Below are 24,789 nucleotides of genomic sequence, written 5' to 3'. Positions count from 1 at the left end.
GGAGAATACTTATACTTTCAAATGTGTTTGAAGATAATGAGAATTGATTACATGGTTAATATTTTTAATATTGGATTTGTAATTAATTTGTATGTTACGTCTGCGGCTTTTTTCAATGAATTGATATGTTCCTTTTCTAATTGGTTGTAATGTTTTTGAGATTCGTTGTAAAATTTGGAATTAGTACAACATGTTCCTATTTTTAGATTTAAAGCTGGTATAAAACTCGAAAGTGGTTGAATTTTTTTCTTTTGTAGTAAATTCTTTGAAATTTTTTGTAAGTTTCATTGTGTATTTTATCAATTTTTAAAGTCCATTCGGGCTGGGTAACGAAATTTAATTTTAAGATTTGCGGTTGATTAAAATGATCTTCATTTTGAGTGTAGGGTGATAAATTATAACAAATGGAGCCTTTTGATGGTTGACAATATCCTTGAATACTGCCAAGTAATTTTATCCATACTGGTGCGTTTGGTAAGTTAAAAAATGAGTAAAAATATGATAAGTGTTTCTTTCCGAAGAAATTGTCTTTTCGTTTTTGAAGAGTGTGATGGGTAAAATGCTACTTATAATAAACTTAGCGGTAGACAGGGTCCTTTAGTATCTGTGTGAAGATATTCTTATATATCTGTCTTTTCATCTTTGGATATTGTTAAACTTTTGGAAATAATGGAGTAAGGTTTTGTTTCCTAGGATGGTGACATCGGATTTTTCGGATTTAGTTTTATATTTATGCCAAGATTTCCATTGGCGAATTACAGGGTCAAGATTTTGATCTTTTTTGAGTAGGTCTGTTATGAGTTTTAATGTATAGGGTTAAAAAAATTTAGTGGTAATGTTAGTGGTATGTTAACAACAGGTTTTTTTGAATCAAACACTTTATCTATTGTTGATAAATTCGTGTTAAAATCTGATGGTCCTGCTAATTTGATTCTATCTGTTAAATCTAGTTTTTCTAGTAAGGGAAACTATTTATTACACTGTGGAAAATGTTTTAATAGTTTTAACTAAATACTATCGATTACTCATGAAGACCGTGGTATGGCATTAAATGTGATTTTTTGTTTATTCGACTTCAAAATAGTTATTTTGACATTTCAAATGAGGTGGAAAACGTTCTAAGTGATTTAGTTGTTTGTTATCTGTGTCAGTGTTTACTTCATACTTGTATTCTGATTGATTTAATGTTTATCTTTGCAAAAAATTGAAGATTTTCTTATACTTCGACTGTCACTTTTCGTGTTAATAATTCTGGCGGTGAAACTATACTAAATGTATCTGTTAAAGCATGATTTCTACCTGCTGTCTGAATTATGTGTGAGTTCAGAAATTTCATCAGATTTAACTGACTTCTAAATACTCTCAAAAGTGTAGAAAATCTGAGTTCTGCCTGTGTGAAGAGTCCTAAAACTGTACGGATATGAAACTCGTTTTATTTTTTCCGTGGTGTGGTTTCAGAAAAAGTGCGCCGACTCCAAAGTTGAATGCGTCGCACTTTGCATAAAATGGTTGATTTGGGTCTGGGATAGTCTTTAGGATTTGTTGCCCTTATGGTTTTTAATTTCTTCGAATCGTTTTTGATGCTGAAACGTCAATTCAAACTGGTTCTTTTGACGTAGGTTGTTATAAACCGGTCTCAGATATAGTTGCTTTTTATGCACATATTTGCTTAAAAAATTTGACATTCCAAAAAATTCTTGTGTTTTCTTTTTATTAGAGTAAGTTTGCAGTTTTAAAATTGCATCTAAACTTGGCTTTTGTACTTCGATGATATGGCATGAAAACTTACCGCGAGTAAGGAAACAATGAGATTTTCTGGAGCTGCTTTCATATTAACCTTTGGTAAGTTTTGATATGATATTTTTCTCAAACTTTGAAGATTTCTGATTTTGTTTGTAATTTTATGAAGACATCGTTTAAATATGAGATTAAATTTTTACTTAATATTAATGTTCGGAAAGTTTTTTTCATGAAAGTGTGAAAAACTGCTAGACCTATGAAATACCGTAGAAAATTGTATTAACGTCGTATTGTTGATTTCCCTTAACGAATTGTGTTAAGCGGCGTGATTGTACATCTAGAGGCATTTGGTTATATGCGATGTTCATGTCTACTGTTCGGTAGTTTTGTCCATATATTTTTTTGAGAGTTAGTGGTATCGGTTCGATGAGTCAATTGCATTTGAGTTCATTGATCAGAGAGTTTAAATATTTAGCGTCTAGTACTATTTTAGGGGATTTACCTTTCGTTAACATTATAGCTGGTTTCATAACCGGATTTTCTTAGGTTGTTGTTCTTTGTTATCTGGTGAAATAGTTTGAGAATATCTAAAAGTCTGTTTACTTTGTCTTGAAAACGCTTAGGAATTTTATTTGCTCGTTGCTTTATAAGTGTAAGATATAATGGTGAAAGATGTAGAACTTCAAAATACGGAGTTTTTGGTGAAGTCATCGGTGCGGCGTTTCGGTTCTGTTACTAAATAATTTTTGGTTTTTCTATGTAAAAAATGGTAGGTTAAGTATTGTTTTCTCTTGACCTGGACGCAGTCTTGCGTTTGTTTCGCAATATCCTAGTAATCCTAACAGAAGTGTCATTTTGTAAAGAGAATCGTTGTATAGAAGTAATTTGATGCAATCTGTACCTGTAATTTCTGCTTATTTGATGATGAGATTGTTACTCGAAACATATTACGGATTGGTCTGAATTCAAAGCCGGGCATGTACAACTTTTGTGTGTTTTGATCATAAATGTATCGATGAATTTGAGTGATTGAAAAATTGTACGTATATCTTGTTAAGTGTTTCAAATAATGTTGTATATAGTGCATAAATTCGAGAAAAATGGAGGTTGCAGTTTAATTCGTTAAAAAATGTTAAGCGAATGGTCTTTTTTCGTGTACATTTAGCTTTAGTCTGTAGTTTACTACATATTAAACTATTAATGGTATTCATTTAGTAATATTTTTGGTATATCTATTATGTTGTGTTTGATATCTGGGTTATGAAATATTTGTTTAAAGGATTGTTCTAGAAATTTGTTTGGTTCCATTGTTTTCGTTGGTATGAATTAGAAATTATTATATCCATTATTTTTTAAATTTGTACCTTGTTCTATAGTAACTTGCTTTATAAGGTATTGTGTTTTATTCCATGTTTTGATGTTCATGATAGTTCATTTTGCTCCTGTATCTATTAAGAAACCAATTTCAAGGTCTGGTGTTCAAGAGTTTTTGCATTTTTCACTTTCTAAAAAAAGGGGTAATTGTCCAACGTTTATGTTTAGGTGGAGGTTTTTTCGATGCTCTATTTTGTTGCAAATCTTTTTTTTGGCATGACTTTTGACAAAGTGTAGTATAATTTAGCATGTCATTTGTTGGTCTCTGCTAGTTTTCTTAAGGTTCATATCGGGATATTCGAGCTAATAGTGATCCAAATAAACTGTATTTCATATTTTTGTTCTAATTTTAACATATTAAAAACTAAACTGTTTGCGTCTTCTCTTTCGTCCTCCATGTTTTCACAATATATATATATGATATAATTGCATTTGTGAAGTGTCTGTGTTCATCAGAAACAATATTTCTTGGTATCCTGAAACTTTCGTGCTAGCTTCACACTTGGATGGATCATTCGTTGCAATGTGGTGTATCCAACTTTTATCTTGAACATCGTAAGTTATTCGTCCGTGTTCACCATGGTAGAGGAATTCCATCTAGTTGTATACGGTCTTGTTCTTGATCAAGTTGATATTGGTGTGTCGACTTTGGAAAATTACTTGCGTTCAAGTTTTGTAATTTCACAGAATACTTTTTTTACAGAGTTTTCTTTTTGTATCTTGGGGTTAACATGTACTATTATTTCATTATTATTTTGGTAGTGCTATTCATGGTCGAGTCTATTCTTGTTACCGTTGGAGACTTGTGAACAATGTTTTTTCTTTCTTTCTAAAAAAATCTCTGTGAATTCTTAACCTGTGAGGGTTGTAGCGCGAGCTTTTGCGTTAAGTGCTGCAATTACACTAGTTGTTTCGACTGCTTGGGTTCTGATATGCATTGTGTAGTTTGTTTTATTGCGTATTTCTGAAGTGTTTTTTGTTGATTGTCTTCGCAACCATAGTGAGTCACTAAAATTTCCTATGGTTCTGTTCGATGAGCCGGGTGAATTGTTGGTTCTAGCTGTACAGAGAAGTAAAAGTAATTAACTGTTGAAATTTTTAGAGGAAACAAATGAATGATAGTCCTGAAATTGGATTCTAAACAGATGCATCGGTCTTTTTTTTATCTATCATATTTATCAATTAATTCTAAGCAGGAAAAAGGAGGAGGCAAGTATTGAACTATAATGTCCGAATGAGGCAGTGTTCGTTGACCAAAAAAAAGTGGTGCTGCAAAAGTATTTCAATCTAATCGTAGCTATTTATTTGTAATTTAAAGTTTTTGATATCTGTTAATTAGATGACGTCGAAATTTACTGAAAAAACATTGAAAGAAGATATAATTAAAACGGAAGGTGTTGATGGTAGGGAAAATGTTGTTTTTGGTGGGGTAATGACGTTGTATCTGAAGGATGCCAGGTTTGGTTCACCTTGGGAGAATGTGTAGCTCATCCAAAGCTGGAGTCTTTTTGAAGAGAATGAGGGATTAAACTGGTTTTCTCTGAGTTGGTGTTGAACCTTAGTAGCCTGATGGAGTATTTGGTGTGTTTTGTTGTAAACTGAAGTTTAAAGGCTGATGAACCGTGTAATGATTTAGAGATTAAAAGAGTTGAGATAAGTGATGAGGGCATGGTGAATTGAACTCGTGGTGTTGTTAAAATCCTGTTTGGTCGTGAATGAATTTTTTGTCGGTCAATTTCGGTATTAGGGTTCTGATTTTGACTTTGAAGTGTGGCTCTGTTCAGGTTTTGTGGTAGTGGTGTGTATATGTTATATGTTGGTTTGTACTGGGGTTCACTAGTAAATTCTTTGAAACTTTTTGTAATTTTCATTGTGTATTTTATCAATTTTTAAAGTCCATTCGGGCTGGGTAACGAAATCTAATTTTAAAACTTGCGGTTCATGAAAATGATCTTCATTTTGAGTGTAGGGTAGTAAATTATAACAAATGGAGCCTTTTGATGGTTGACAATATCCTTGAATACTGCAAAGTACTTTTATCCATACTGGTGCGTTTGGTGTGTTAAAAAATGAGTAAAAATTTGATAAGTTTTTCTTTCCGAAGAAATTGTTTTTTCGTTTTGGAAGAGTGTGATGGGTAAAATGCTACTTATAATAATTTTAGCGGTAGACAGGGTACTTTAGTATCTGTGTGAAGATATTCTGTTATATCTGACTCTTCATCTTTGGGTATTGTTAAACTTTTGGAAATATTGGAGTAAGGTTTTGTTTCCTAGGATGGTGACATCGGATTTTTTGGATTTAGTTTTATATTTATGCCAAAATTTCCATTGGCGAATTACAGGGTCAAGATATTGATCTTTTTTGAGTAGGTCTCTTATGAGTTTTAATGTATAGGATTAAAAAAAAATTCTGTATCTCTTGACATGTTAGTGGTATGTTAACGACAGGTTCTTTTGAATCAAACACTTTATCTATTGTTGATAAATTCGTGTTAAAATCTGATGGTCCTGCTAATTTGATTCTATCACTTAAATCTAGTTTTTCTAGTAAAGGAAACTATTTATTACACTGTGGAAATTGTTTTGATGTTTTTAACTAAATACTATCGATCATTCATGAAGACCATGGTATGGCATTAAATGTGCTTTTCCTGTTTAATTGACTTCAAAATGGTTATTTTGACATTTCCAATTAGGTGGAAAACGTTGTAAGTGATTTAGTTGTTTGTTATCTGTGTCAGTTTTTATTTCATACTTGTATTCTGATTGTTTTTTTTGTTTATCTTTGGCAAAAAAGAATTGAAGCTTTTCTTATATTTCGACTGTCACTTTTCGTGTTAACAATTCTGGCGGTGAAACTATACTAAATTTATCTGTTAAAGCATGATTTCTACCTGCTGTCTGAATTATGTGTGAATTCAGAAAATTAATCAGATTTAACTGAAATCTAAAGACTCTCAAAAGTGTAGAGAATCTGAGTTCTGCTTGTGTGAAGAGTCTTAAAATTGTGCGGATATCAAACTCGTTTTTTTTTCCGTGGTGTGATTTCAGAAAAGTTGGGACGACTTCAAAGTTGAATGCATCGCACCTTGCATAAAATGGTTGATTTGGATCTGGGATAGTTTTTAGGATTTATTGCTCTTATGAGGTTTTTAATTTCTTCGAGTCGTTTTTGATGCTGAAGTGTCAATTCAAACTGGTTCTTTTGACGTAGGTTGTTATAAACCGGTCTAAGATATAGTTGCTTTTTATGCACATATTTGCTTTAAAAATTTGACATTCCAAAAAATTCTTGTGTTTTCTTTTTATTAGATGAAGTTTGCAGTTTCAAAATTGCATCTAAACTTGGCTTTTGTACTTCGATGATATGGCATGAAAATTTACCGCGATTAAAGAAACAGCGATTAAAGATTTTCTGGAGCTGCTTTCATTATAACCTTTGGTAAGTTTTGATATGATATTTTTCTTAAACTTTGAAGATTTCTGAATTTGTTTGTAATTTTATGAATTATCGTCTAAATATTAATGTTCGGAAAGTTTTTTTCATGAAAATGTGAAAACTGCTAGACCTATGAAATACCGTAGAATACTGTAAAAACGTCGTATTGTTGATTTCCCTTAACGAATTGTGTTAAGTGGCGTGATTGTACATCTAGAGGCATTTGGTTATATGCAATGTTCATGTCTACTGTTCGGTAGTTTTGTCCATTTATTTTTTTGAGAGTTAGTGGTATCGCATTAGTCAATTGCATTTGAGTTCATTGATCAGAGAGTTTAAATATTTAGCGTCTAGTACTATTTTAGGGGATTTACTTTTCGTTAATATTGTAGCTGGTTTCATAAACGGATTTTCTTAGGTTATTCTTCTTTGTTATCTGGCGAAATAATTTCAATTAAATTGAGAATATCTAAAAGTCTGTTTACTTCGTCTTGAAAACGCTTAGGAATTTTACTTGCACGTTGCTTTTTAAGTGTAAGATATAATGGTGAAAGATGTAGAACTTTAAAACACGGAGTTTTAGTTTTTGTGAAGTCATCGGTGCTCCGTTTCGGTTCTGTTACTACATTAATTTTTGGTTTTTCTTTGTAAAAAATGGTAGGTTAAGTATTCGTTTCTCTTGAACTGGACGCAGTCTTGCGTTTGTTTCGCAATATCCTAGTAATCCTAACAGATGTGTGATTTTGTAAGGAGAATCGTTGAATAGAAGTAACTTGATGCAATCTGTATCTGTAATTTCTGCTTATTTGATTGATGAGATTGTTACTCGAAACAAATTACGGATTGATCTGAATTCAAAGCCGGGCATGTACAATTTTTTTGTGTTTTGATCATAAATGTATCAATGAAAAGGGGTAAATGTCCAACGTTTAAGTTTAGATAGAGGTTTTTTCGATGCTCTATTTTGTTAATATTATTTGTTTTGGCATGACTTTTGACAAAGTGTAGTATAATTTAGCATGTCATTTGTTGTTCTTTGTTAGTTTTGTTAAGGTTCATATCGGGATATTCGAACTAGTAGTGATCCAAATAAAGTGTATTTCATATTCTTGTTCTAATTTTAACATATTGAAAACTAAACTGTTTGCGTTTTCTCTTTAGTCGTCCATGTTTTCACAATATATATGATATAATTGCATTTGTGAAGTGTCTGTGTTTCCTACTTCTAGTGGGTCTCGAGTTGTTTCAACTGTAGCTTGTACCTGATTATTTTGTCGTTGATATTCTTGCGTAATACTTCTATAGTTTTCATTTCGTCGATATGGATGCTGTGAGTTGTTTCGAGGTGGTGACTGATAACAATTTTTTGATCTATTTTGGTAGCTGTTGATACTATTTCTGTAATGTTTTGAATGTTCACAAGGTCTGTTGTTATAGGTAATTTCTGTTATTCGAATTGAAATTTGAAAATTTTGTAGTTCTCTTATCAATGAACGGTCAATTGAGAAATATCGGTTGCAGTTGTTGGAATACGAACGGTTTCTTTGATATTTAGAATAGTTACTTGTATTAGAAAAAGATTTTAAGTAGTGGTTTCTGTTTTGGCTATTGTGACTATCTGAGCGGCTATAACTGTTTTGAAAAAATAATTTGAAATACTTTTTGATGTGCCCCGAGAATTGTTGACATGTGGTGATTGTGATCTACAGTTACAATAGCTAGAAGGGAATTGATTTCCTGAGCTTTTGTTACCCGGAATACTTTTGTTTGGTAGATTTTAGTCTTTTTCATGTATTGGTAAAAATGTTTGTTTGCTTCTTTTTGTTTTGGTTTTTTGTTTTACTTATTTTACTGTTTTGATATAAATTCAGCAATGCTATGCCGTATCTACGGCAATAATTACACCATTTTTTGGATGAGGGTTCTCTTTTTGTTATGGGTTTTTTTTATGTATATAATGTGAGATTGAGTGATTTTTTCTGCTACCTCACTGTCTGATTCTTGAATAGTTTTATATAAGACGCAGATGTCTGAATGTTTTTCAGATATTGTAAAAAAAAAATTCTAATTCTTCTAATTTCAGTGTGATTTTTGCTTGTTCCAATTTCTCTACAAGTTTTCGGAAACTTATATCTGGCTTGCAAACTGATGATGGATGTGATGCTCTCTTCTTTTTTATTCTCCTTAATTGTGACGTAACGTACTCATTAGATTTTATGTTAATTTTATGTTCATATAATCATGTGTATTTGAGGAGTATGATATTTTTTTCATACCAGAGTGTCTATTCTTCCCTTGAGTTGCACTATATTTTCATTCAGGAGTCTAATATATTCGTTGCATAAAACTCCGTGATGTTGTTCTTTTCTTGAGACAATTAATTTTGAAAAAGCTTATGTAAAACGTTTCAAATCGGACTCAATTTCCATAGGTAGAACTAAAAAATCTTTTATGTTAGAACTGTACGTCACTGAACTTTGATATTTGATAACTGTACGTCACTGAACTTCGATACGTACACTGAACTTCTGTGTACGTAATTTCGATGGAGCAGTATTTCTCTAGGTTAGGGGCCTATATTTAGTTTTCAGTTGGCTGTGACAGCTTTTACATAGTCTTCTACTAAGTATTCAGTGTCTGATACTGTAAAAACAAATAGTGGTTTAGTTTATGTTAGAGATGATTCACGCATAAGGTATAGATTTATCGTCATTTGAAGTAATTCTGCTGTATGGGGTATTTGTGTGAAATTTGTAAGTCGATTCCTGCTAATTTCATGTTTTCGAATGTTTTCAATAAGGTAATGGGTTTTCTCATTGATTCAGGTTGGTGGCCTTGAGTGTTTGTTGGATACTGTGATTGTACAATATGACTTATTTGTGCGACACTTGGTTCTATAGGAAATTTCTGTTGTGTTTGCTGTGGTCTTGATCGATTGGCAAAATGTTAAAAAATACTTGGTTGAAAAATATCATTTTGTTAATATTTATCAGTCCATTGGTTTTTTGGTGATTAGCATTATTTTGATGTTGATTTCGTTGAAACTTTCCTTTATCTTCTGATTATGTCGTTGGTTAATTTTAAACTGGTCATTGTTTGGGTAATATTTTTTTGTTGAAAAAATGGACAGTTCTCAGTGCGATCTGTCTGAGTTTTTTTTTGTCAGTAAAACTTGTAAATTGCGTTATTGGGCTTTTAGGTATTTGCTGGTGGTAGCTAAATACTTGAGACTGGGTCTGTGTTGTTACGAGTGGTCGTGCAATTGGGTTACCAATGTTATTTTGGCAAAAAAGTGTAATTATGGTTCGCAAACTTGTTTCCTTTCGTATGTATTGGTTTTTTCAATGAACGCTTTTTAGTTATTGGCATATACGTTTGGTAATCGGTGTGGGAAAAGCCAGAAAAAACTGTTGGTTCATTGGTTGATTGCAATGTTGTTTGTGGGAACGGAGTTTCAATCTTATTTTAAGGTGTAGCTTTTGTTGGGTGTATCGATGGTGTAAACTGCTGTGTTGTTTTAGGTAATATTTCGACAACTTCTTCATCTATGAAATATGATGGTGTTTGAATATCTTGATGACTTAGCGTTGAAGTTCCATTTAGGTTGACTTAAGTGCTCATAAATTTTGAGTTTAAATTGTTGTTAAATGTTCTATCTTAAAAGATTGTGTTGCAGTTTACAGGTGTTGTATCCGTCGTTATTGTAGTTACTCTTAGGTAATTTCTTATGTACTGAGTCAGATCGAATTGTTGCACTGGTGATATCATTTGATATGTTTTAAAAAAAACATTTAGTGATACCGTTTTGGGTCCCATACGTAAATTGTTTCATCTGCTAAAATTGTATCTTTATCACAGTGTGAGCGAAAACTTTTTCGAAACTGTTCAATTAAATCTCGAATCTGTTGAAAAAAATCTACAATGAACAATGCTAATAGTAATTGTAAATCAAATTTTATTATTTGTGAAACTTCTGTATAAGTAAGTGTTTTGTGAACTCAATCTAAAAATGGTGAAAATAGGTTTGTTTCTGTTCCTACTGCCTGTTTGTGGAAGGGATACATAGAAAATTCCATGGGTGTCTTATGTTGAAATATAACTCTAGATGATTGAAAAAACATCACTTTTGAATATTGCGCTGGCTCTTTCTGAGTTTTGATTTTGACTGATTTCGAAAATTTCTGCAAGCGTTTTTCAGAGTTTCAGTTCTATGTCTTTGTTTGTATTCAATCAGGTGGTGTTTAGTTGTTCAAAACTGGCGGTAAAATTTCAACAGTGATTATTCCAAATTGTGAGGTTATGTTACTAATACTTGGTAGATAAGGATCTAGTATCTGTCGCTTTATTTTCGTTTCGGGGACTTTATGTGAGCATGCGCTTCTTCTTTTTCGAAGTAAACTATTAATCAGATCGTTGCAAAATTGCACTTGTCCTTGTGATCAATGACAAACGTGAGATCAACGACAAATGAGAAGATGGATCCATCGTCAAAGTTTTGTCGTTTTGAAACACTTTTATGTGCTATGTCAGTTGATGTGTAATTTTTATTGTGTCTTGTTGGTTAATTCCAATTAAATAATCCGACTATTTTCTGGCAATAAATGCTTTTATTTCCTTTTATAGATGATGCTGTTGTAGCGTATGACTTAAAAACGTATCGTTGATTGCATACTGGCTTGTCTGAGAGTTTCATATTTTGCACAGTTCTTAGATTGGATTCCGAAACAGCGTTTTGCGTTCCAGAGAATTGAGTTTTAAAATATAATTCTGATTAAAGTTTATCGCCTTCTTTCTTGTTTGCATTTTTTGATCTGATATAAGCTATCTTTAAGTTTATTTAGTAAATAAGCTTATTTCCTAAGTTACCTTTCGACATAAATAACTGATGCAAAATTCAGGCGTCAGTTTCTTTTTCGTAATCAGTTAGTTCTTACTATTTTGTGAGGCTATCCTAAATCTCGGATTTTATTGTCGTGGTGAGACGGGTTGGGGAGAGAGTATATTAAAATAAAAGAATGACTTTTACTGCTCTCAATTGAATTTGGCGTTAACCTTAAATCTAAGTAAACTTAATTTTACTTAAACTTGGATCGATAAGAGATCGAGTGTTGGCGAAAAGTAAATCAATCCACAATGTTCAGGTATAATTAGAACACAAGTAGATCGTCAGATACTGTTATAATTGTTACTAGTGCTAAGATTTGTTCTAGGTCTGGGTCAAGAAAGAGGTGGGGTTCAAGTGAAGATTGGGTAACCAAAGTTGTTCACAGTATAGCTTAATTTGAATAAATAGTTTGTTGGAAAAATTTCAGTTAATCCTGGTTCGTTTATAAGAGTTGTAAATTGATTCGACGTTTAAGATCGGTAGGTACTATATAAGGAGATGGGATTGAATTTTTTGAGTGATCCAAGGAAAACCTTGATGACCAAGGCTTAAAATTTAGTTAACTTGAAGGTTTTGATTAAAATTTGGAAATAGATTTAAGGAGAAACTTTAAAGATATAATAGAAGCTTCAAAATTTGATTTAAACAGATAAAAATAGGGTTCAAATTAAGCGGAGATAGAAAATGATTGAAAACTTTTATGTTTTTAAAAATGGTTCAAAATGCAAATAAAGTTTTGAAGTTGTTGTTTTGAAGTCAACTTAGTTGTTTAGAAATGCTAATGTTTATTTTTGAAGAAGCACAAATTTAATAGAAAGGTCCTTGAGAAGCCAGGAAAGACACACTTAAACTACTCAATAAAGACATTTTCATTAACTAACTTTTGTTTTGTGTTTTTGAATTTGTTAACCATGAAAACTAAATGTTTTACATATTTACGACATATTTGAAGTTCTGAGGTAGATATGGGTTTATTTGTCGACTGAGTGTTTAATTTTAAAACTAATCATATATAATGTTATGAACAACGGCTTGTAAATCAAATTTACGGCTCTATTCTTTGCAGTTTGTATAATAATTAATCAAAATTTACTTCTTAGATAGTTTTGAAATTGAATAACCGTCGGAGTCTGCTTTTCGCTTTGCAGGGCAGAGATTTAAATTGCTGTATTTGATATGACCTGATTTTGGCTTTATTTTTGCCTTGATTTGATTAGACTTAATGGGACGTGAAAATAAGCTAGCTAATTTATTTTTCGATTAGGTTTTACATTTTGTTGGTTTTTTCTCTAATCTAATATGTCTAATTTATGTATGCTTTTTTTCAAATCATGCAAATTCTTAATCTAATACCGATACTAATCTTACTCTTATATTCCCTTTTCTCAAAATACAAGTGTATACTGGTATTCTTGCTAGTTTAGAGGAGAGGTAGAGCAACTGCTTTCTTTCTAAGTTAAATTTGTTCTTCTCTGGCTGAAACTAAAAATAAATTCATTGTTACCATTTGTCGTAAGATTTAGTCATGAATCATGATTGGTTAGTTTTAAGTATTTTACAGTGAAAGTTATCAATAATATTGGATATCATTTTACTTGTTTTGAACTGGTTCCAATTTGACAGGCCCCTGCTCGTAAAGTACGAGAGAATAGTTTTATGGAAGCTTACAAAACAAATGCAAGATATTGATGTTATAATTTGTAATTTACGAAACTGTGCTTAAGTGCTGTTGCAAATTTTCTGAGAGTTTAACCCTGCTCAATGTTATGATGAGCTGTGTCACTGTTTCAAAATTGGTTGGACTTTTTTTTCATGATCAATGTTTTCTCATCGCCAGATCAGTGTGGTTCACAAATTGGTGCGAGCCTTCTATGAAATAAATGTAATCGGTTGTTTTCTAGACCGATCTGCATACATTATTCACTGGATTGAACTTCGACCGATAAATAACAGTTGGATGGGACTCAAAAATGTTCTTGTAGACAGTCAGATTCAGATTCCGGATAAAAAAGTACTGGTTTTAGCTACAAATGAACCAGAAGTATTCCGCAACCTTGCTTGGAGTAATAAATATAAATAAATACTTCCTCCCCAATTCCCCCCACCACCGCAACCTTACCACCACCACCTCAGGAAATTTACCTGCAATCCCCCCACGACCTTTATGCATATCCCAGGGGTAAAGGGCGGGAGAGGGGCTAGAGGGTGAATGGTAAATTTTTACAAAAGCGATGGTAAAAAGAACACAGCTAAATAAAATGTTAAGCTGCCAAATTGAAAAATTAGAGAAAATTAAATGTATAGAATTTTATGTGAACAATTTAGGACTATGAAACGTAATTCGTAGCAAATTCTCAAAGTTCACTATTATTATCGCAAAAGTTCTTTATAACCAATTATAATCGATTATAATGGATTATATTGATGTTAAAAATATTATGATTGTAATCCAATTTTAATGGAGTATAACCGATTATAATTAATTATAATGGCTTATTTTGATATAAAAAACATTAAGATTTCAATCCTTTTGTGCTGGATTCTAATCGATTACTTTCGTAATTTTATGGCTACTGGTTTTAAAATGACAATATAATCAATTACTATTCATCAAACTCCAGTGCGGTTATTTATGTAATCCGAAGACGTTTTCAAATCTACCTAATTGCAGACATTTTTTTCTGACAAATAAATAATGAAGCTAATTTGTAGTGGAGCCTTAGCCCTAACAACGATCATTAAAACCGATTGTAAAAAATAATGAGACGTATTTTCTAGTGATCAAAAGGTTCAAAACAAAGGCGGAAGAGTTATTTTTCTCACTGTAGTGAAGCCTTAGCCTTAAAAACGTTCTTCAAAATCACTTGTAAAATTTAATGAGATGTTTTTTTTGGTGATTAAAAATTTCAAAACTAAGGTAGAATAATTATTTTTTATACCTTGGATGAAATTTCAGTCAAGTTTAGCTTGAAAAATTGATCGTAAAAAAAATTACTAAAAGTTGTACAATTTTTATCACTCAAACTTCTATTGGCAAAAATCGTTCGCTACAAAAACTCAGAAAAAAATTGCAGGTATGTACAAAAGAACTACGTTTCTCAAATTGTAGATTTATTTTGTAAGTATTAGCTAGACAAAATAGGAAGTATTAGCTAAAGAAAACTAGACAAACTGTTCTTAGCTTTAAAAACAGCCTACAATCAATAGGTTTTTCTAAAATACCAAACCTCAGAAAAATTTGACAACTGTAGCTCTTGATTTTTCATCACAGATTTTTTTCGTCAATTAAAACTGTTTTTGTGTAGTCATTTAATCGAGTAAGGAGTTTTCATAATGTTATAACCATTCAACGATTTCTTTTTGAAGCATCTAAATTATAGAACAAGAGTATTTTCGTTACTGCGACGACCTGCATACTCTAGTGTACCTTCAATGTACCCATGAAAAAAGACGTATTACGAAAGAATATACACAAGATTCCAACCAGTTTAGGATAATGAATATTTTGAAAAATTTGTGCTCGGGCGTTTTTAGTTCTCCGAGAGTTTTTTTTACTGAAAACTCAAAAACTTGGTATTGATGGCATTAAGCGTTCAAAATTTTTGCTTTGGGCTGGGATAAAAAGATTTTTCAATTGTGTGTCCTCCTATAGCACAGATTTTCCAAGTTTGCTTACAAAACGCTTGTAGAGCTGAGCTGGACAGGTTCAATCACATGTTTTTGGATAATTACAATTTAGTTAATGACCAACTAATTAATGAAATTTTCAAATAGACTCAAAGCTATGCCTCAATTTTTTGCGCGGTTCGAAATATTGTATCAAAAAAAAAAATTTTATATTTATAAATAGATTTACATACATATAGAAATATAATAATTTTATCTTTTCTCTTTTATCTGTTTTTAATTCTTTAATTAACTGAATACTTTAATTAATACTGTGACTCAAAAATTAAAGTTATACTTTAATTAACCCAATGACATACAGAAAAAGAATAATCTAGTTTGAGCAAATCATCATACAAATTGGAAGGGAACTTTGAATTTGTGTATAAATTTTGGAGTTTCTTAGAAACTTTGAGTTTGATTATACGAAAGTTTAAAACGCTAGACGTCTGAAAACAGACATTTTTTGTCTACTGCCGATCTAACAAAATAATTTGCATTTTGTTAAAGGAATATATAATAAGTGATGAAATGTTAGATATGTTTTGAAAACATTTTATTATCAATTTTTTGTGTTAATTACGAGGCCAAACTGTGTATTTTATGAATTGTAAGCGGGATCCGCAACAACGATCATCTTTTTGTTCTTCTTTTGTTGTTTTTTTCTTTTTGATCGTTCCGACAAAGTTTGATTATGTTTGAAGAATCGAGGATTATACAGACCCAAAGTTTTGCGCCTATCATGTGCACAGTTTTGCTTCGTAATGCTTGTTTTTTTTGCAAAATTAAGGGTGTTTGCAGATTGAAAACTTGGCTTCTTGGGTTACTTAGTACGCGATATAGTTCGTGGTTAGATAATGTTCAGACAAAGATAACTGGTTGCCTTGAGCTTAGCATAATTGGGCTCGACCACAAAAATTGAAGTTCTAGTAACACAAGCTTTTCAGAAATAATGGAAAATTCTCATTTAACTTTTCTAGCTTTTCCACAGAATTTTCAGTCCAGGCAGAGGTGATGGTTGAATTTTAAGGGAGGGTGTTCGAATTGCGGCGTTTCAAGCTCACCAGAAATGAAAGAAACTATATCTTATATACTTTGTCTACTTGAGGAAATACGAGTGCAAAAAAATCATCAATGACCTTGATAACAGATCTAAGAAGGTTTGCTTTATTTATAAAATTTATAAAACCTGATTGCGTCTAAAAGTAGCTTGCGCAGGAGCTTTTAAAGGGGACAGCGTTTGAAAAAATGACTTTTAAGCTGTTTTTAGCAGACAAAATATAGGCCAGAAAAAAAAACGTTTTTGAGCTTTTTCCTTTTGGCGCGCGCTACCTGCTCATATTTATCGTATGATGGCTCCAAAGGGCGCCTTTAAAAGCCCCATGCATTGATCAACCAAAAATCAATGTCGCAAAAAAAGTATGACAGTGGAATATTTGGAAATATTTTGCAACCAAAACTGAGAAGCAGTCAAGTCACAAAAAATTTGAGATAAACTCCAGATAAAATAAAATTTACTTAAACTTTACCTTAAATTTACCTGAAAAATTTTGGATGAACGATAAGTTTAGACTGTCGATATCAATTATAATAAGATAAATTTTGAGTCGTAGTTGAAATCATACTATCACTAAGTTAGTTTCCATCAATTCAATTTTGAACGCTAACTTTGAACACCTTCTTCGGAACGCAAATGTGAAGGATCGCTCCCTAAGGTGCCAAAACGTTCTTCGCGACATCAGCTTGAATGAAAAAAACCACCCGTAGCATATTATACTTACTCCTCGATATCATCGATAGTCAGAACGAACCGGCAGCTTTTATTGTTCTGATTTTCGTTCAGAAAGTAATGGAATATTCGTGCTCGGGTGGTTTTTTTTACTTCAGACAAAATTCGACTTTTTAACTAGCCATTTTTGAAGGAATTCTTAAATATCATTCACAAGGCATTGTTTCACTTAAGCTTAAACTTGAAAAGATATTGCACCTGTGGATATTTTTTGTAAGGTTATGGTGGTTTAAAAATCGCCAATTTGGGACAATAAACGCGCGATATATTTCGCGCTATTAACTCGTGAACGGAGATTTAATTCGCCTGAGAAACAGTTCCAAATTGGTTGAAGGAGGCTCCTTTGCCTTAAAAAAGAATTTGCTTCAAAGGATTTGTTACTAGGAGCAAAATCTATCACTTTGTACTTTATATGGCGTGTGGGGGGAAGATTTTCGCAAAAATCTCAAACTTTAAAAAACGATTCATTTTTTTTCTTTCATTTAGTTTTTAATTTTATTACTGCTCCAAAGACCTTAAAAGACAGTCGGAACATTCTGGGCCTCGCCCTGATACGAGCAGTCTTGTTTGCGTTTAAAAGTTAGTCAGCCAAACATAAACGTCACAAAACAAAAATTAATTCGATTTTTGGCATTAACTCGATTGCTCATTAAAGTTTCTGAAGTGTTTGTACAAAAAAGGGTTGACTCAATTTACAGTTTTCCTCTCAAACGCAGTTTCAAGTGCAAAATATTTCATATTTCGCATATCTCACATACCTTTTAAATTGAGAGCTCAAGCCAAAATTATCATTCGGATGATTAAAAAAATCCGTGATAAAGTTATTAATTAAATGACAAAATTTGTTGATAGAAATAAAAACCAACCCAATCGATTTTTTTTGCTTTACTCAGATACAAATATAGATGCAAAGTACTTCGCATACAAAGTTTTATACACTTTTGCACCAATTTAAATTTTTTTTTTTCAAATTTAGATTGACCATTTGCTGTTTCTATCAAATCAAATGAGTCTTTTTTATACGCAACTTAAATTTTATCACTAACTTTTTGTTACATCATTTCTAATTAATTTTTTCTGCTGTTTTATTTATAACTAATTTTTATCCATGTGCCAAAAAATGTGAGAATTAAAAAAACAAGTATTGTGATTAGATAAAATGGATGCTTCTGCTTGAAATTAACATCAAATCAAATTAAAACAAAAATAATAAAACAAAAATTAGAACAACTCAAAGTTTTACCTGTAAAATTTTCAATTTGCTTCTTTTTATATGCTTGGATGATAATTTTGTGAAAAAAAGACAATATTTTTCTCGTTGAGAGCGGCTATAGTAAATGAGAAGGAATTTTTCAGCTACACTTAAACATTCTGTATCAAAAATTTTGCAAAAAGTCGAGTGCAGTAGCGTGCCAGGATTGGGGTGAGAGTTTAGAATAAACTAAACCTCCAAAGTGAGCCTTCCAAGGTCTTTTTTTTAATTATCCCGACCTTCTAGTTATCAGGGGAAGGTAGTTCGTGCATCAGGAGTCAAATGCAGGCAAAAAATCATATCCGTGGTGCCAAGTAATTTTCCCATGGGTTCATTTTATTTAGGAGACTGAAACTCTAAGCCCTCATTCTATTACTTCCATTTTCTTCTGGTAAAACTTTAGTTAAGCCTAGTTGATTTGCTGTTAAAACTCATTCGCCAAGCTAAGTTGAAATCACTGTTTACCATATACACTTGGGTTATTTCTACTACTTCAACACTATTATAGAGGAACAAGATATTAGTTTGTGCCTCAAGGCATCTAATATACTCCCTACAGGAACCTTTGATCCAACCTTGTTCTCACTAAATGATCTCTTTACATTCCCAGTAGTTATTTCTAAGGGATAGGTCAGTTTCCGGTGTTACTTTTATAGGTTTTCATTGCACCTGAAGGTCACAATGCCGAAAGATCTACATAAGATCACCCCGGGGTCACAAAAAGGGTCAAATTTTCCCGGACACGTTAAGGGTCTCCCGGGGGTCCCACACAAAAACTTTCAACCCTAACCGATTAATACTCCACGGATTATCCAGTTTTAAAAATCTATGATCATTTTTTCTCAGAAAAAAGCTATTAACACAGTAAGGAGTCGTCGAAGGGGCTCCTTTCACGAGATGATGTAATTGCATTTGCTGTCTATTGTCTATTGCCGACATAAAATCAATATGCTCTCGCTCAAAACTTTGCGTAAAATTGCCTTTTTTAGGTAAGATGTTTGTTTTTACCAAGTGATTCAGCCTTGTCAAAATCTTATACAATTAACCCATCCTTTTTTAGCATAATGGGTTATCTGCTTGAATAAAGTAACTAAGAGTCTCAGAAACACGCCGTAATTGCCTCCAACATCCTGTTTACAAAAACTAAATATTTTGCCACAAATTTTTGATCATTTTCTAATCCGCCTACAGTTGGAAGTTTTTCTAAAGCAATTCTAAATATCACGGATGAGATTAGAAAGACAAAGAGAGAGAGAGAGAGAGAGAGAGAGAGAGAGAGAGTTTCAACACGTTTTACTCATAGCAATCCGGCAACTTCGAACTTCCGACCTCTCATCTCAAGTCCCAGGCATCTCTTCCTCTTGTCATTTCCATCTGTCCTCGAGATGCCGGTACACCTGCATCGGCACCATCCAAACATCTCGACCGTTTTCAGCTGTCACTTGCTTGTCGAGTGGATGTCTCCAATGCTTCGGGACCTCTCACTCAGATTAGCCTAGCCCGGTCAACTTGTGCTTCCCCGAACGACTCCCTACTTTTGGACACCTTGCCCGAGTGACCGTGGTCAATGTTTGTTTGACATCGCTTGAACTACCTGGAAGAGCCCTCTGAAATTCCAAACAATCTATTATCTCACGCATTTTTTTTCGTCTCTTATCATCTATCCCTCATTCCAAATATTTACTGTTTTGTCCGGTATCTTATCATCCAGGCTTTGGCCGTCTTCATACAACATTTGCTCTTTCGCAGAAGTATTACCCACTCCTCTCATGGAACTCGCTGCTGCCTCGACCCAGCCAATACTCGACTACTCATCAGATCCGCCTAAAGATTTTTTCTGTTCTTTTCCATCTGCGCTGGGTGCAATCGTTGCGTCCTTTTCAATCACCAATTCAACATGTTATACTAATCAATTTGGTCGACCTAAAAACATTGAAAATTTGTTGAAAATCAGCCCTCTCTTCCAAGTAAAAATTTCTAGATCAGCCCCTGCATTTCAGTAAAGGGTTCTCCTCTCATCATACTTCACTGCAGCCAGTTATGACCGTAGCTCCTAAACGAGGGACTTGTGCTATGATTGGTAGGTTTGAGGGGATAAACGTAGAGGGGCGTGTGTCAATATTCATAACCTTGGAGATTATATTTTTCAATAGTCTTATAACTCAAGCAATTTAAAATTATTTTGCATAATGCTCCAAAAATGTCGCTTGGTTCAAAACAAGACCAATTGAAAAAATAATGGATTCTAATTGAAAATTTTAAATGTAGAAAAATGTCCGAGAGAAACTTTTGGAACCGAATTTGTTGACAACATTTAAGTCATTATAATTACTATTTTTTGAGTCGTAGATTTCATAATTTTCTTTAATGTTGAAACACTTAGCTTCATGTTGAAACACTTTGCCTTTGTAAAACATATCGAATCTTTCGAAAATAACCAGAGAAACAATTTTAGGATGTAATGAAGATAATCGTAGTAAAAAAGAGTGATTTATGATAATGGTTAAAGAATTTGAGGATTAATGCAGATAATAGTAATATACATAATAACTTTTGATGATAATGGTTTGATAATTTAAATTAGTTTTGCTCATTTTACTTAAAATTTTACAAATTTGCTTAAATTTAGAATGGGACCAATTGGTCAGTGAAAAGGAATGAGAGGCTAAGAAATTTAACATTTCCGCAGATAATTTTAACCATCGATGAGGAAAGCGAAAAAGAGAAGCAATCAAAAAAGAAAAAAAATATATAATTGTTTCGATTTTCGAATTTTCGAAAAAAAAGAAAAATTTATGCTTGGTGCTGTTTTTTATATAGTCAATTTTCGGCGATCGAAATTATAGTTTTCAACACATTTTTACGGCATAATAACTCTGTTTTATACCCCAATACTATACCCTATATTGTTCTCTGAGAGTCTGTAAAGCTCTGAGAATTTGAACATTGCCAATTTGGCCATGTACTGGATTAAATTTTGCGCGCTTTGAAGCTTTTATTCAAAATGCTGAAAGCGCAACTCTAATTATTTGGGTGGCGAATTATCTCGCACGACAAAACCGTTCCAACCGCAGAGAGGTTCCATGGATAACAAGACTGCTCGTATCAGGGCGAAGCCCTGAATGTTCCGACTGCCTTTTAAGTTTTGTGGAGCAGCAGTAATAACAAAAAAAATTAAATGAAATAAAATAAAATGAATTTTTTGTTAATTTGAAATTTTTTATGAAAGTCATCCCCCCACACGCCATATAAAGTACAAAAAGAGAGATTTCGTTCCTTGTAACAAATCAATTATGGCAAATAAGCTTCGTTCAACCAATTTGGAACGATTTATAAGACGGATTAAATCTCCGCTTACGCGTTAATAGCGCGAATTCTATCGCGCGTTAATTGTCCCAAATTGGTCAAAATGGCCAAAATGGCGATCCTTAAACCCTCATAACTTTAAGAAAAATGATCACAGGTGAAATATCTTTTCAAATTTGAGCTCAATACAACAATACCTTTTGAATGATATAAAAAAGTTCCGTCAAAAATGGCTAGTTAAAAAGTCGAAATTTGTCTGAAGACAAAAAAACCCACCCCGAGCACAAACATTCCGTTACTTTCGTATCGAAAGTCGGAACAATAATCGATTAGAATTGAATTTTGTGGCCAAAAATAATGGCATTTTGATTTTATAATTATAATTTTATTTTTGGACCAGGCAATCGATTATAATCCATTATTTTTACAGAAAAAAATCGATTATAATCCAATTTTAATGGCTTATAATGGATTATAATCACTATAAACTTTTGCTTACAGCCAACTCGATTTCTAAACCTACTCACATTTAGTTATATTTTGCAAAAACATAATTTTTTGCACCTACACTCAACCCCCTCCCCTCCCTCTTCACCTACGCGAACCCTACTACCCTCATTCCCAATTGAATCCACCCATCTGAACCCCCAGTTTGACCCCATCTACGCCCAGTTTGACCCCATCTACCCCCTACCCCTTCCCCTAACCCCCACCTACCCCACACCCACCTACCCACCTACCCACCCTCACCATTCCTACCCACCCGCCTGCCCTCGCCCCCACTCATCACCACCCCTCCCCCCGCCCCCACCTATCCCCTCTGTCCTTTCTACCCCCCCCCCCCTCTTTTTGGGGGGAGGCGTAGAGATTTGTAGGGTGGGGTAAATGTAAGTAAGGTGTAAATTGTGGGGGGGGTAGCTGGTGTTAAGTGAAGAAATGGTAAGTAAGTACTAAGAATGGTGGGAGTTAGTGTGTTTAGGAGGAGAGAGTTTAGGGGAGAAGAAAAGAGAGCATTTAGGGGGAAAGGGAGACAAGTAGAAAACAATACAATGTAAAACACAATTTAAGCGATTGCAACGTTCAAGTTTTGATTAATTGATTTCAAGATTTTGGGAAAGCCAGGCTTTTACTCATAAAAATCTTTTATAATCCATTATAATCTAATTTGATCCATTATAGTCTATAATAATCCATAAGATTTTATTATAATGGATTGAATTGGTTTCTACTTTATTTGTTTTGTAATCGCGTATTAACCCAATTTAATCGATTAATTTACAATTTTATGAAGACAGACCATTAAATTCCTTTATAATCGATCATTATCAATTTGTGGTTCTTATTCATTGCGGGTAAATTGAATTGAGGTGGCAAGTTAATTGGTTTGTATTAATTTTGTGCGGCTCAAATTTTCACACATGATGAATGATATTGTCCGAAACTGATAGTCTACCTTTTTCAACGGTTAATTTCCTATTTTTTCATGAATTGTAAGCCTAGGGGTGGATTTGGGGGCACGGGAGGGAGCGGACGCATTCCCTCAGGAATTTGACGCCCTATCAACCAAAAGGTCCCCCTTTGTACTATTTTTTGGCCTGATCTTCTATTTTTGGCCGACCAACCCTAAAATCCAGGATATGGATTAAGGGCAGTCGGTTGGAACATAAAATCTGAGCGGTAACTATCCATGAGCGGTGGGGAAGTTGTTACGTCTCCGCCTCTCAATCGAAAGGTCGGATGTTCGAGGCCCACCATGAGCCGTGCGCGTTGCTTAAGAGTGAAGCAACATTACTCAGCACAGAAAATTAATCAAAAAATTGCATGTAAATCTCTAGCAGGGGGACAACAGTGGTGGAACCTGATCTAAACTACATTTTATGATTGGATAAATTAGATATTTTACCAATGTAAAGTATTTAATATTAACCAATCATGATCCATCTAACTAACAACCCACTTATTTGTAAGTGCTGAAGTTACTTGTAATTTCAGCACCAGAGAGATTTGAATTTAACTTAGAAATTAGTTGGACTCTCCCGAGCACTTCAGCAGCCGCAATAAACCAGTATACCCTAGATCTATTGAGCCTAGCAGAGACTAGTTAAACAACCTGAGACTAGATAGTATAAGAGTAAGATTAGGATCGGTATTAGACTAAGAAGTTGCACGAATCTATCCGGCCGAAAATAAGATAGCGTGACGAGCAGACGGTGTACCCTATCCGAAATTACTCTATGAGTTATACACCCAAGTCATAACTCATCTGGTGCGACCATAAGTCTCGAACAAGACCTTAATAGCTTAGAATTAACCAAAATAGATTAGAAATTAGACAAAAACATTTACAAAATGTTATACGACAATAATTTAATCGAAATGTCTCTACGACTCAATAGATCAGAGCCAATATTCCGAACCATAACAGAACTACCCGGAATTGGAAGAAGACCTCGAACCAGAGACGACATACGACAAAGTAGAAACTTGCCATATAGCTATATGATAGTTAGGCAAAAACCAGAACAAACTTTTATATTTAGAATACTACTGGCAATGAATTTAGATTTTCATTTGCAAACATAAAACCTTGAAGTTAATCTTCAAAATCATTTCAGGCGCTAAACAAAATTATTAATATACAATAACGATTGATAAAAAGATCTAAGATCGTTTTCCTAAAACTCTGCAGTAATATACAAAACATGTTTGAAAAATATTTATTGAAAAATAAAAAATAAAAATTAGTAGCATGACAATAAATGGTTAGTAATTATAAATCATCCTGTTGTTCCAGCTCCATCACCTAAAACATAACAGCAATCATAAACCCACTAATATCATCAAAACACTAAATCTTTCCTTTACACACATTTAAAATTTTATTAAAACTTAAACTCACTTAATTTTAAAACCAGATCATCAAGGCTTATCCTTGGATCTTAAATCATTTTCTACTTAATTAAATTTCAAATTTGATCATCAAGGCTTATCCTTGGATCAAACAGAACAACTTTGTTCTCCCCCACCCACTTAATTAGTGTCTAACGACCTCAAACGTCGATTCACTACCCAACCCTTTCTAAAGACCTAAGACTAATAGAAATTTTTAAACAAAACTAATCATTCAAATTAGGATAAACAGTGAAGAACTTCGGTTATTCATCCTTCACTTGACCCCCCCTCTTACCAGACCCAGGATAAATCTTAGACTTAGTAAGTTTAAAATAGTATCTAACGAACTACTCGCGTTCTAATTATACCTGAACCTTGTGGATCGATTTACTATTCTCCAACCCTTGAACACAATCACTACCCCTAAGTAAGATTAAGTAAGTT

The 24,789-nt window shown here is 33.1% G+C and overlaps 2 protein-coding genes and 1 long non-coding RNA gene across 3 annotated transcripts in view; 1 reads left to right on the top strand and 2 right to left on the bottom strand.

Annotated features, from left to right (window-relative positions):
* LOC134845178 (small ribosomal subunit protein eS4-like) overlaps nt 1–24,789 on the bottom strand; it is a 485,903-nt gene that overhangs the window by 156,177 nt on the left and 304,937 nt on the right. The window lies entirely within an intron of this gene.
* LOC134845180 (cytochrome b-c1 complex subunit 6, mitochondrial-like) overlaps nt 1–24,789 on the bottom strand; it is a 350,323-nt gene that overhangs the window by 168,005 nt on the left and 157,529 nt on the right. The gene's annotated exons all lie outside the window — the stretch shown is intronic.
* The window catches only part of LOC134843530 (uncharacterized), a 36,768-nt gene continuing 26,308 nt past the window's right edge, over nt 14,330–24,789 (top strand). The window contains exon 1 of the long non-coding RNA XR_010162599.1: nt 14,330–14,514. This is a non-coding gene — a long non-coding RNA (uncharacterized LOC134843530). The remainder of the gene's footprint in view (nt 14,515–24,789) is intronic.

Source organism: Symsagittifera roscoffensis, chromosome 4, assembly GCF_963678635.1.
Source record: "Symsagittifera roscoffensis chromosome 4, txSymRosc1.1, whole genome shotgun sequence".
Lineage (NCBI taxonomy): Eukaryota > Metazoa > Xenacoelomorpha > Acoela > Convolutidae > Symsagittifera > Symsagittifera roscoffensis.
Note: the sequence above shows the minus strand (reverse complement) of the source record. Positions and strands in the feature narration are given on the sequence as shown.